At 54.3% G+C, this 11,378-nt stretch overlaps 1 protein-coding gene across 1 annotated transcript in view; it reads right to left on the reverse strand.

The window, feature by feature from the left end:
• LOC130707624 (golgin subfamily A member 7-like) overlaps positions 1 to 11,108 on the reverse strand; it is a 47,125-nt gene extending 36,017 nt beyond the window's left edge. The window contains exons 1-4 of the mRNA XM_057543434.1: positions 10,929 to 11,108; positions 7,825 to 7,977; positions 5,892 to 6,692; positions 4,230 to 4,369 (exon numbers count right to left, since the gene is read on the reverse strand). The gene's annotated coding sequence lies outside the window, so the exon portion shown is untranslated. The remainder of the gene's footprint in view (positions 1 to 4,229; positions 4,370 to 5,891; positions 6,693 to 7,824; positions 7,978 to 10,928) is intronic.
• Positions 11,109 to 11,378: the final 270 nt, after the last annotated feature.

Genomic DNA, 11,378 nt, shown 5'->3' on the forward strand with positions numbered 1-11,378 from the left:
CACTGGCCTCTCTTCAGCCTCCCACAGTCTCCTTCATGACCCCTAGAACCCTATGCGCTGAGGGGGATTTGGGGGGAAGTCTGATTTGACCAGACTTTATTTACCCATTACATTCAGACATTACAATATGGTATGGGACACAATTATACCTTTACAAAAGTATTTGTTGTTTACCTGAAATTCAATTCCAACTGGGCATCCTGTGTTATATCAGGCGACCCCATCTGTAACAGACTATGAGCTAGTCCTACCAAAAGAGCCATGTTGTCATCTTAATGTCCACAACGCTCGGCACACAAAGGTGCCCCCTCCTAGCAGACAGTTGCAAAAAAGCACCCTCTGGGCTGATGCAGCTCCTCGCCCAGTTGCAAGGATTTCAGGTCCACTTGCTTCAGTGGCAAAGGGGTCCTGTTGCAGAGCACAACCTGCCCAACCATTCACGGCAGCCCTGCGGGAGGCCAGAAAAGCGGGTGCTTCCAAAATGAGGGAGGTTGAAACTGCCCTCCCAGCTCTTTCTCTCCCCCACAGTGGGTAGAGATGGGGAGGGAGTGACAATGCCAAGGCCTAGACTGTCAGCCCCCTCTGGGTGCTTTGGGATTTGAGCCCATCTGGGATGGGTCTGAACTCTTGCAGTGCCCTGTGGTGGTGGGTAGAAGGGCCCCGTGCCAGACGCCAGCTGCCCCCGTGGCCGGAGGGTGTCCACTTGAACCGTTCCAAGTAAACATTTGACCAGCTCAGCCCCGGCCATCATCCCATGCCAACACTTGGCCCTTGTTCCTGGACAGGCCCCTCTGTGTCCCGTCCTTTGTGGCTGACATTTCAGCCGGGCCCTGCAGGGGCTGGGGTGACCCGGTGCCCCATCCCCATTCTGCAGACAGGCTCCAGGGAGGGGGTCCCTGTGGCAGCCGGTACTTGGCGGGGGAGTCCCAGTAGACGGGCCGTCGCCAGGCCGGGTCAGCCACCCGCCTGAACACCCCACGTGGGCCCCAGGGCTGCAGAACCCACGGTCTAACAGCGGAGCCATGGGGCTGCCAGCTGACTCGGCTGCTTTGTTCCAGGCCTGGAGTGGTCTGAGGGTGGCTGAGGACCGTGGCTCCTTCTTTGCTGAGAAGCCACAGATAACGCCGGCGACAGGGCCTGATAAAGCGTCTGTCAGAGGCTCCCTCCCAGACGGGCCCTGCTGTTCCCGCCAGCCCCAAGGGCCCCTGCCGCCCAGGCCTGTCTCCACAGGTCCGCCCCTCCCTGGGGTCTCAGCCCTTCTCTTCCAGGCTGGCAGACCCCTCCCTGCCCGTATCTTCAGTCTGGCTCTCAGAAGTTCCTGAGGCCTTCGGGCCCAGGAGCAGAATAATCTTCTCATTTACTCCCATGAAGAGAATGTCAAGCCACGTGCCTCTCTCAGTGGAATTCCAGACTGTGGTTCCTGGGGAGGTGGGGGAGGGGCATTGGGGGGGCCCGGAATCTCTTCCTAGAGCCCCTCAAATGACATCCCGAGTCACCTCTTTCATGTCACATGAGCCCACTCTATGCCGGGCTCTAGGATGGGTGCAGGGGGCACAGGAACAAATAAGACATGGCCCACGAGTATAGGAGCTTCCAGGAAGAGGGCGCTGGAAGATCTACCCCACCCTGACCTGACCCAGGCCTGCAGCCCCAGCCTATAGAGGGGTCTGGCCTGGAGTAGGAGGTATGTGAGGGGGTGCTAGCCAGCCTTGGGTGAGACTCACTGCCAAAGGGCCAGAGAATTGGGACCTTGAGTCTTGGATCTGGTGGAGGAGGCACAGGTCCCGCCCTGGGGGTCAGAAGACAAGGCCCAGAGAACAGGCATTTCTGAAGTCAGCTCTCACTACGTCCTGAGCATGGTGCAGGTGAGCAGGTATGGGCTGGGGGCACTGCCAGAGAAGATGCCCCCCGACGGCAGCGGCCCTGCTCCCCGAGACTGCGTGGGGACACTGGGCTCCCAGTTTGACTGCAGAGAGCTGCCTGCTCTGTGCTGACCAAGCTGAATGAGACCCTTACACAACATAGACGGTGGGAGCTGGAGACCCCAGGCCGGAAGTGAGTCTCAGCTCGGCTTCTCCTCCCCGTGTGACCCAGGGCGGGCCTCTGGCCCTCTCTGAGGATTGGGCTAGGGGCCCTCGAAGGCCTCCCAGGGAGAGAAGCCCCAAGGGAGAGTCCCTGTCCAAGGGCCAGTGTGTCCAGGGGGAGAAGGCCTGGGCTGCCTCCCCTCCCCCAGGGGGAGGGACGTTTCTCCAGCTCCGCTTGTTTGGAGTGCTGTGGAGGGAGGGGACCCAGGTTTCCTGCATCTGTGGACCCAGGCGCTGCCTCTCCCGGATGCAGGGACTCGGCATAGCTTCGCAGGGGGCCTCTGGCCCATAAAGGAAGGACCTGAGTTCCAGAGGTTGCAGGAGAGGCCTCCTGCCCTCCCCCACCTATGGCAGCTCCCTCTGAAACCCCTGCAGTCACACAGGCTCAGCCCAAGTGGCCCCCCCACCACACACACACACACACACACACACACACACACACACACACACACACCCAGAACAAACCCTTCCTTCCCTGGCACTCCCTCCCCTGGTGTCTACATCCCTGCCACGGCAGTTCTTCCTCGTGCATTCATTTATCCTTCCCTCAAACATCTACTGCTACACGTATGTGCCAGGCACAGGGGCCTAGCGGTGAATGAGACAGACCCAGCTCCTGCCCTGGATGAGCCTACAGTCCTGTGGGGCGAGACAGACCTCTGAAGAGAGAACTACAGGTGAGTGACAAGGGTGGTGAAGAAGCAGAACGGGCTGTGAGAGAGGGCGGGAAGCGGGACATAAGGTCAGGGAGGGAAGGCCCTTCTGAGGAGGTGACACTGAAACTGACACTTGGAGGCAGGTGAGAAGTGAGAGATGAGTCCCGGGCTGGTCCTGGGCTGGGTCACTCATCTCTGGACTCTCCCTCCAGCTGCCCCCGCCTCACACCTACCGAGGTGCCTGTGTCAGACCAAGTTCATGCAGGTTGAAAACAGGGCCAGTCTGTGACATTTCTGCTGGAAGCAGGCAAAGGAGTGGCACCAAGGGGAGGTGGATCCTAGATCGTGGCCCCAAGATAGGAAGGGCTGCGGGGCTGGGGTTCACCCTCCACAGTACCTGGCAGAGAAGCCCCCCTCATGCCAAGTACTCCCCGCATGAATACTATAGATGCACTCCCTCTTCAGAGCAGAAGGAACACACCCCCAGCCTCTGCTCAGGAGGGGCCGTGTCCCCCCGGGCATAAGGGAGAAGCTTGGTTGGCGGCCCAAGCCTTCAGCCTCTCACTCTCCCCTCGGCCCATGGCCTTGCCTGGCTCTGCTGCAGACTTCCTGTGTGGCCTTGGGGATGTCACTCCCCTCCCTGGGCTTGGGACAGTGACCTCGGGACAGGGTGGAAGGATGGAAGTGGTACAGTTGTCCCCAGCCAGTTGATCCTGAGGGCATTTTGGATGTGGGCCAATGAGAGGTGAGGGTGGGGCTCTGCCACTCCATTGCTGGGTGAACCTGGGGTCCTCAAGGCTCTCTCTGGGGAATCTTGCCCATCTACAAATAGAGGGGATGCTCTCAATGCCATCTCATCGGCCCCCGACCAGGAAAGCGGAACGCTCCCCACTTCAGGGTCTCCACTGCACACCAGCCCTGGGGACCTGAGCACCGGCGAGTTACCATATTTAATGATGAAGACTATAATCTTCTCATCGCAAAGCAAAGCAACAGAAAAAAAAGACCGAGTCCCCTTCCATCCCTCAATTCTAACAGCACGGCATCATCTGAGCCTAGCTAATGCTTGGTCCATGACAGGACACGGGTGCTGGAAGGCAGTCCTTGCCCCTCAGAGTGGCACTGGGAAGCAGGGAATGTCTGCAGGTGCCGATTCTGAGACACGCACAACTACATTCTCCATCTCATTTACTCTTCACCAGCTTTCCAGGTAGTGCACTTTTTTCTTTTTACCTTTTAATTGAAATATACATAGCATGTTGCACATGAATCTCAAATCGTTCATGGAGCTCAAGTGCAATGAACTTTGACATGCGTATCAACCTGTGTGACAACCAGATCAAGACAAAAAACAGTTCCAACATGCCAGAAGATTCTCTCAAGCCCCCTTCCAGTCCGCAACCCCTAAGGATAACCACTATCTTAGCCTCTCTCACCATAGATTAGCTTTACCTGTTCTTGAACTTCTTATTAATGGAATAACACGTACCTATTCTTTGCGCCTGGCTTCTTTCACTCAACAGCATGTCAGATTCATTCATGTTGTTGCATCCGTCTCTCCGCAGTTTCTTTATGTTGTTGTGTATTATTCCATTGCAGGGCGATACCACACCTCATTTAGCCATTCTTCTGCTGATGGACGCCAGAGTTGATTCCATTTCGGGGCTATTGTGACCAACCCCCAGGATCACCCTGCCCGTGCCTTTTTGGACATGCACATTTACCTCCCTCAGTTAAGTACCTAGGAGCACACCCACAGGGTCAGGGGTGGGTGGACGCTTAGCTTTCATAGCTATTTAGGCAGTAGGTATGTTCAGCCCCATTTTACAGACATAGAGGCCAAGGGTCAGAGAGTTTAAATCACTCACCAAGCTCACACAATTACTAAGTCATGGAGCCTGGTCTGGAATCCAGAGATTTCTGACTCCAAATTCTCTCTAATCCTGCTTTTTAGAACAGGTGAAGGGGGTGCAAGGGTGGAGGAAGCCAAAAGAGAGGGGAAGCAAAGGGGTGACTCTGATAGCCTGCTCTGTAATCGGCTCCTGGCATGTCCAAGCCGCCTTGGGAGGGCACAGCTCCACTCCCAGGCAGACACAGAATAAGCACAGCAACTCAGACCTGTAAAGAACACGCAGGGTCTGGCCCCTCCACTCGCCGGTCTCATACCCTCCCTCTCCCTTCCCACTCATTCCAGCCACACTGCCTTCCTTGCTACACCCTGAAAGTGCCAGCCGGGGTCCCGCCTCACTGGCCTTTCCACCTTCAGCTCCCACTTTCAGAACTGTTCCTGCCTCAGACAGCCACGTGGCCCCTCCCCCACTTCTTTGGGCCTCTGCTTCATTTCCCAGTTGAAAAGAGCACCCCTATCACACGCTGTCCCCTCCATCTGACCTAATATTTTGTGTATATTTGTTTATTGCCTGTCCCCTATGCTAGCATGTGACCTCCGGAGGGCCAGGCCTCACAATCTTGTGTGCCGCTCCACCTTCAATATGTGGTGCAGTGCCTGGCACCTGATAGGCCCTCCAGAAATACTTGTTGAATGAATGAAAAGCAACCCCCAGGAGCAGCTGGTGGCAAGTCGCAGGCCAGGAGGGGCTTTTGGTGCCAGATCCGGCTGCCATGTTCACGTTCTGAGATAAAGCTCCCGCAGGCCAGGGCGCTGGTCTAGAGCCATTGGCTGGGGTGAGGTGGTGCCCTGGTGGCCTCCAGGCACTGCAGCAACTCAGCCATCACAGCCGGCTCTCAGTGAAGCCGGATGGACAAGGGCACCAATGTGCACTTGGGTACCTGTTGGGCTGGCCCTTCAGGATGGGGGAGTTTAGGATTCCTGGGTAAGAAGAGGGAACAAGTGGCCACAGATCTCCCCAAATGACTTTTCCCTTAGGGGGTCTTAGAGATCATCTTCAAAAAAGATGGGTCTGGGAATGAATGATTTGAGGGGTCCAGGAAGGTTCCCAGCTCCTTCCACCCCTGCCTAGAATACATTCTTCATTCCCTACTGCCACTTGCTGGTCTGGGAAGCCTGTGCTGATTCACATTACAACCCTGGGCCTCATTTCTTCCTTCTATAAAATGGGTGGAATTTGGCCATGAAGTACAGTGAGGAAACAGTCCTAGATCAAAGGTCTGCTGGCATGAATTCTCATACCTCAGGACTGCTGTGTATTCTCTGGCAAAGTCCTGCCCTCTCTGGGCTTCAGATTCCCATGTGTCAAATGCAGGACTGTGGCAGAACTATCTCCAAAGACTGAAATCCTCCTTCAGGTATGACTGACCTCCTGTTCTTTCCTAAGGAAGGACAAGTTTATCCAGGGATATAGGGAGACGGAGCCAAGGAAGAGGTTGATGACATAAAATATGAACTTTGCCAATGTTACACCTTTGCTCTGACCTGGGCTTGCTAGACGTTTCCTCTCTGAACTCCACTGAATGCCTGGCTGGGCTTTGGATAATCTGGGCAGGTGAGTGGGGGAGCTGTGTTCTGCTTCTCTCTCTGTAAACAGGGCTCTGAGTCCCAGAGGGTGACCAACACCAGACCACAGCTACGAACTGTCTCCGAGAGTTTGCCCAAGCTGCTCACAATTCTACCACGTCTCCCCATCACCACCAAGACCAGGAAAAGTTTAGCCCAAACTTTTCACTCTAAGTCAGAGAGAGACCTAATTTTCAGATGAAGAAAACCGAGGTCTTCCTAGGGATCCCACAGACCATTCATTCGAGCACATACATACGCCCAAGTCTGGGCTTGCCGCGTGTCAGTGTTACCTCACTGACACCGCACACAAGCCTGTAAGAAACATGCCATTATTCTCCCCATTTGACAGATGGAAGAACTACCACTCAGAGAGGTTAAGTGACTTACGTAAGGTCACAAAGCTGAGAGTAGCAGGGCCAGGATTTAAAACCAGGTCTGACTTCACATCTGCTCTCCATGCTTCCTTCCCATGGACTGAGGTAGAAAGGGGAGTATTTTGTGCTTCAGAAGCCCAGGAACCTGAGAGATGGGTTCTGCCAACAAGGTTGGGTAGAATCTACCCAACAAGAGGTGGGTAAGGGAGCCAGGGCCTTTGCACCTGCTATTTGCTTTATCCAAAAAGCCTTCCCCTAGGTAACTGCCTTGCTCACTCCCACACTTCACTCAGATCTCAGCTCAAAGGGCACTTGACCAAGAAGACCTTCCTTCTAGGACCACTGAGTCTAAATTGAACAACTCCTCCCACTCTCCTTAGCCCATTATAGTAACACCTATCACCATCTGAAGCACTATCTTATCTGATGTGAATATTCATTTATTGTTTGCTTGTTGTTTGTCTCCTCTGAGAATGTACGATTTTATCTGTCTTGTTCATCACTATAACCCAAAGCCTAACACAGCACCGAGTAGGTGTTCAATCGGTATTTGCTGAGGGAAGGCATGAGAGACTGAGTGCCTTTTCCCCTAATAACTGAAAGAAAATGGAGCATCTCTTATCTGCTAGGGATAGAGGAGAGTGAACCCGCGCACATCTCAGTCATCCCTAGATGGTAACCCATTTCACAGATGGGGGAACTGAGGTTCCCTCCAGCATCAAGGGCCCACGGATGGAAAGATGGCACATGGCAGATGAAGCAGCCCGTTGGGGTGGGGATGCGCGACCCCACGAGTCTGGCTCCGAGCCCAATGTTCCTTGTAAGAGTGGGGGCGGCGCCCAGAAAGGGGAAGGGGTGCTGAAGGCCCCCCAGCCCTCGCAGAGCACTCTGGGCTGTGCTGTGCGCCGCAGGGCCCTGGCCTCGCGCCGGGGCCGCACCCTGGGCCGAGCTGCTCAAATTCCTCCTCTCCCACCCCCGCGCTGGCGCCTCCCGCCGCCCCCTGCCACCCCAGCTGCCCGAGCGGGGCCCCTGCGAACCCCCGCTCCTTTCCCTTCCGCGGGCCTGCCAGGCGGAGGGTAGTGAGGACGGGCCAACCCAGCCCGGGCGCTCTTGCCCCCCGGGGTCCCCCGGCCCGCCCGCCCCGGGCCCCCAGACTCGGGGCGCCCACAGGCCCCGCGGGTCAGTGGGAACCGGCAATTTCCCGGCCGCACGCCCGGCCGCCCGCTCTGTACTTAGGCTGATGACGGGTTCCCGCGGCCCTGGTGGCGGGGCAGGCGGTGGGTTCAGGGCGGGCGAAGCCGGCCCAGCCGGTCCCGTGCTCGGCTCTCAGGCGGCCGCCGGGCCTGTGTCATCCACCAGGAATTTCTGTTTTCCCCTCCGCGGGGCTGGAAGAAAAAACAATAATTAGGTCACTGGGCAGGCGGCAGAGAGGGTGTGGGACAGGCCAGTGGCGCCCTGTTGGGCAGGGAAAGGGTCTGGGAGGATGATGGGGAAGGAGAGGCCCCCGCAGTGCTCCCTTCCCCCTTCCTGCCCTCCCCAGGATGCTGGCTGATGAAGGCAAAGGCATCCCGGACTACTGCCACCCGTTTCCTCATGGGCCCATTCATTCCGTGAGCATTTATCGGGCATCGCCTGTGCGCCAAATTCTGTGCTAGGCGCTGGGGACCGAGCACTGAACGAAAGAGAAGGAAAGACTTCTTAGAAAAGACCCACAGGCAACCACGCAAAAATATACAGTCATCGCTCCCGTGTGAGGGCTGCGGGGATTGGTTCCAGGACCCCTGTTGATACCGAAATCCAGGGGTGCTCAAGTCCCTTATATAAGATGGGGTAGTAGTTCCAAAATAACAAACGCACGTCCTCCAGTGTACTTTAAATCATCTCTAGACTACTTATAATACCTAATACAACGCCATGTAAATAGTTGTAAATGCAATGTAAATGTTATGTAAATAGTTGCCGGGCCAACAGCAAATTCAAGTTTTGCTTTTTAGAGCTTTCTGGAGTTTTTTTCTGAATATTTTCCATCCAGGGTTGATTGAATTGCAGAGGCAGATGCCATGGATGAGGGAGGGCTGACTGTATAGTGGGAGGCCTGCTGCACAGGACAGAGGAGTTTCAGGGGATGGAAGTTAGGAAAAGCTTCCCTGAGGAAGGGGCACCTGTACAGAGGCCTGAAAGAGGAATGCGGATTGGCCAGGCCAAGTGGAGGGGGAGGCAGGGAGGGTGGGGGTGTTGGTGGCGAAAGGAACAGCATGTGCAAAGGCTTGGACCTAAGAGGCAGTGCATGTTACAAGGACTGGGAGTACAGGAGAGAAGAACCAATGAACGCTTCATTCTGAATGTGATACTGATGAAAGACACATACTTTTGGTCTCATGAGGCCCCTAAACACAAGCCAGCTACTTTATCTGGGGCTCAACTGAAGATATAGCCCCTTGTTTCTACACTGGAGGAAACCTGTTTTGGACTTGCCTCACTGAGAGGTACTAGGTCTGGATACTGTACCTATGTGCAGTTTAAGGGATTTTCAAGGGTCATTTGGACTTGGTACGTTTCTCACTTTTTTTTTTTTTTCTTTCCATTTCTCACCATTTACTCTGACCTTTGGACAAGTCCCTGGAAAAGACGGGATGCCAGAGCAACTCTATCTGGCTGTAGAGTTCACGGTATGAGTGATAAGACTAGGGAGGTGGTCAGGATTGAAGCATAGAAGGTCTTAGGGCCATGGTAGGGAGGTTAGATGTTATCTTAAGGGAAGTCGGGTTTTAAAGCAGGGTGGGAGGGGACAGGATCCAATTTCTGAAAATTTACTGCTGATAATATCCACCATTTATTTAGCTCCTATTAGGTGTACAGGGCTAAGTGTTTTATGCACATCATCTCACTAAGCTTGATGAGAATCTTATGAGAATGTTTTTTAGCCCCATTTTGTAGAAGAGGCCAGGGAGGTCATTTGCCCCGGGTTGCCTGCTACTAAGGGGCAGAACCAGAACTGAACTGTGCTAGGCCCTGTTCTGAGAGCCGTAGGAAGAAAGACGGGGGCTCTAGCCCTACTCTCAAGGAGCTTGTGGGCTGCCGGGGGGACACGTGCGTGTGATGTATTAGAGCCATGGCAGAGTAGAGTTTACTTCTCTCTCCTATGATGACCTAGGGGTAGATTGTCCAGGATGGAAATGGTGATCCTAGTCCCCGAGCTTGTCCAGGCATCCAGGCCCCCTCCACCTTATTGCTCTGCCGTCTTGATGTGTCCAAGTTGGCTGCCCCCCCCCCACCGACCCCATTCTGGGCAGAGGGAAGCAGAGGGAGGGAGCATGTCCTTTCTCCTTAGGGAATATCACTGCTACATCTTCATCTGTATCTATATCTGCAGCTGTATCTGTATTTGAATCCACATCCACATATGAATCTATATCTATATCAACAGATCTACCAATGACCTAGTATCCAAAGCAACAGCTTTAAGAAGGTTTAGTGCCCAAAAGGTAAAATACAATGATGGATAAAGCCAGCCCCTAGTGGCAAAACATGGAAAACATTACAGCAGAGAGAGAATTATTTCACTTCCTATTGAGGTCCCATTGGTAGTTTCCTTAACAAAACGATTCCTGCATATAATACTTGATCATCTGAACAAAATAAAATATTTTTGGTATGGTTTTGATAAAAAGAAATTAATTTTTTCCCAAAATGTAACCTTATAAAATTGTGGAATGTCACATGTATCTGTGGGTTTTATGGGTCAGAAACAGTTGCAAAGATGAACAAGACAGGGCACTGCCCTCTGTGGTTCTTTCAACCCCACCCCACTCCCTCAGAGGAAATGGTGCCTAGACAGGCCTTCGGGACGTGGCAAATTGCCCTTGGTCTGTGCTTTGGGGGCCCATCAGGAGAGTGATGTGGGAGACAGAGTCTAGAGCACTGGTTCTCAAAGTGTGGTCCTCCGCCAGCCACATCAGCACCACCTGAAACTTGTCAGAAATGCAGATTCTCAGGCCCCACCCAGGCCTACAGAATCAGAAACCCCAAGGATGGGGCCCAGCTCTTGGTTTTCACAAGCCCTCCAGATGATTCTGATGCAAACTAAAGTTTGAGAACCACTGGTCTAGGGCCCTGCACACTGGGCTGAGAGTTGGAAAACCTTGGTTCCAATCCTGGACCTGGCAGTCCCAGGCTCTGTGACCTTGGGCAAGTCAGTTTCTGTGGGTCAGGAGTCTGGGCAGAGCCTAGCTGGCCCTCTGCCTCGTGGTCTGTCACAGGCTGCAGTCAAGCTGTCAGCCAGGCCTGCAGTCATCTGAGCTCATGTGGGGATGGCTCCACATCCAAGCTCACTCACGTGCTTATTGGCAGGATTTGGTGCCTCGTGGGTTGCTGGACTGCAGACCTCAGTTCCTTGCTGGCCTCGCTGGTCCCGCTGGCTGTTGGCCGGAGCCCTGCTGCATGGGCCTCTCTGTTGGGCAGCTCACAACTTGGCAGCTGGCTTCCCTCAGAGAGAGCAAAAGCATGCCCCAGATGAAAGGCGTGGTCCTTTTGTAACCTAATATCAGAAGTGACATTCCATCACTTTGCTGTCCTCCGTTTGTCAGGAGCGGTCACTAGGTCTAGCCCACACTGAAGGAGAGGGGATTATACTGATCCAGGAGGCAGGGGTCATCTTAGAAGCCCCTACCACATCTGCAAAGGCTTGTTCCAAGCGAGCCCTAAGATGGAGGGAATTCCAAATGGAGGAGACCCTGGGAGAGGCCAGAGAAATGTAGGGGAGGGCTCCCAAGACAGGGTCCCCAGT

This window comes from Balaenoptera acutorostrata, chromosome 3, assembly GCF_949987535.1.
Source record: "Balaenoptera acutorostrata chromosome 3, mBalAcu1.1, whole genome shotgun sequence".
In the NCBI taxonomy this organism is placed as follows: domain Eukaryota; kingdom Metazoa; phylum Chordata; class Mammalia; order Artiodactyla; family Balaenopteridae; genus Balaenoptera; species Balaenoptera acutorostrata.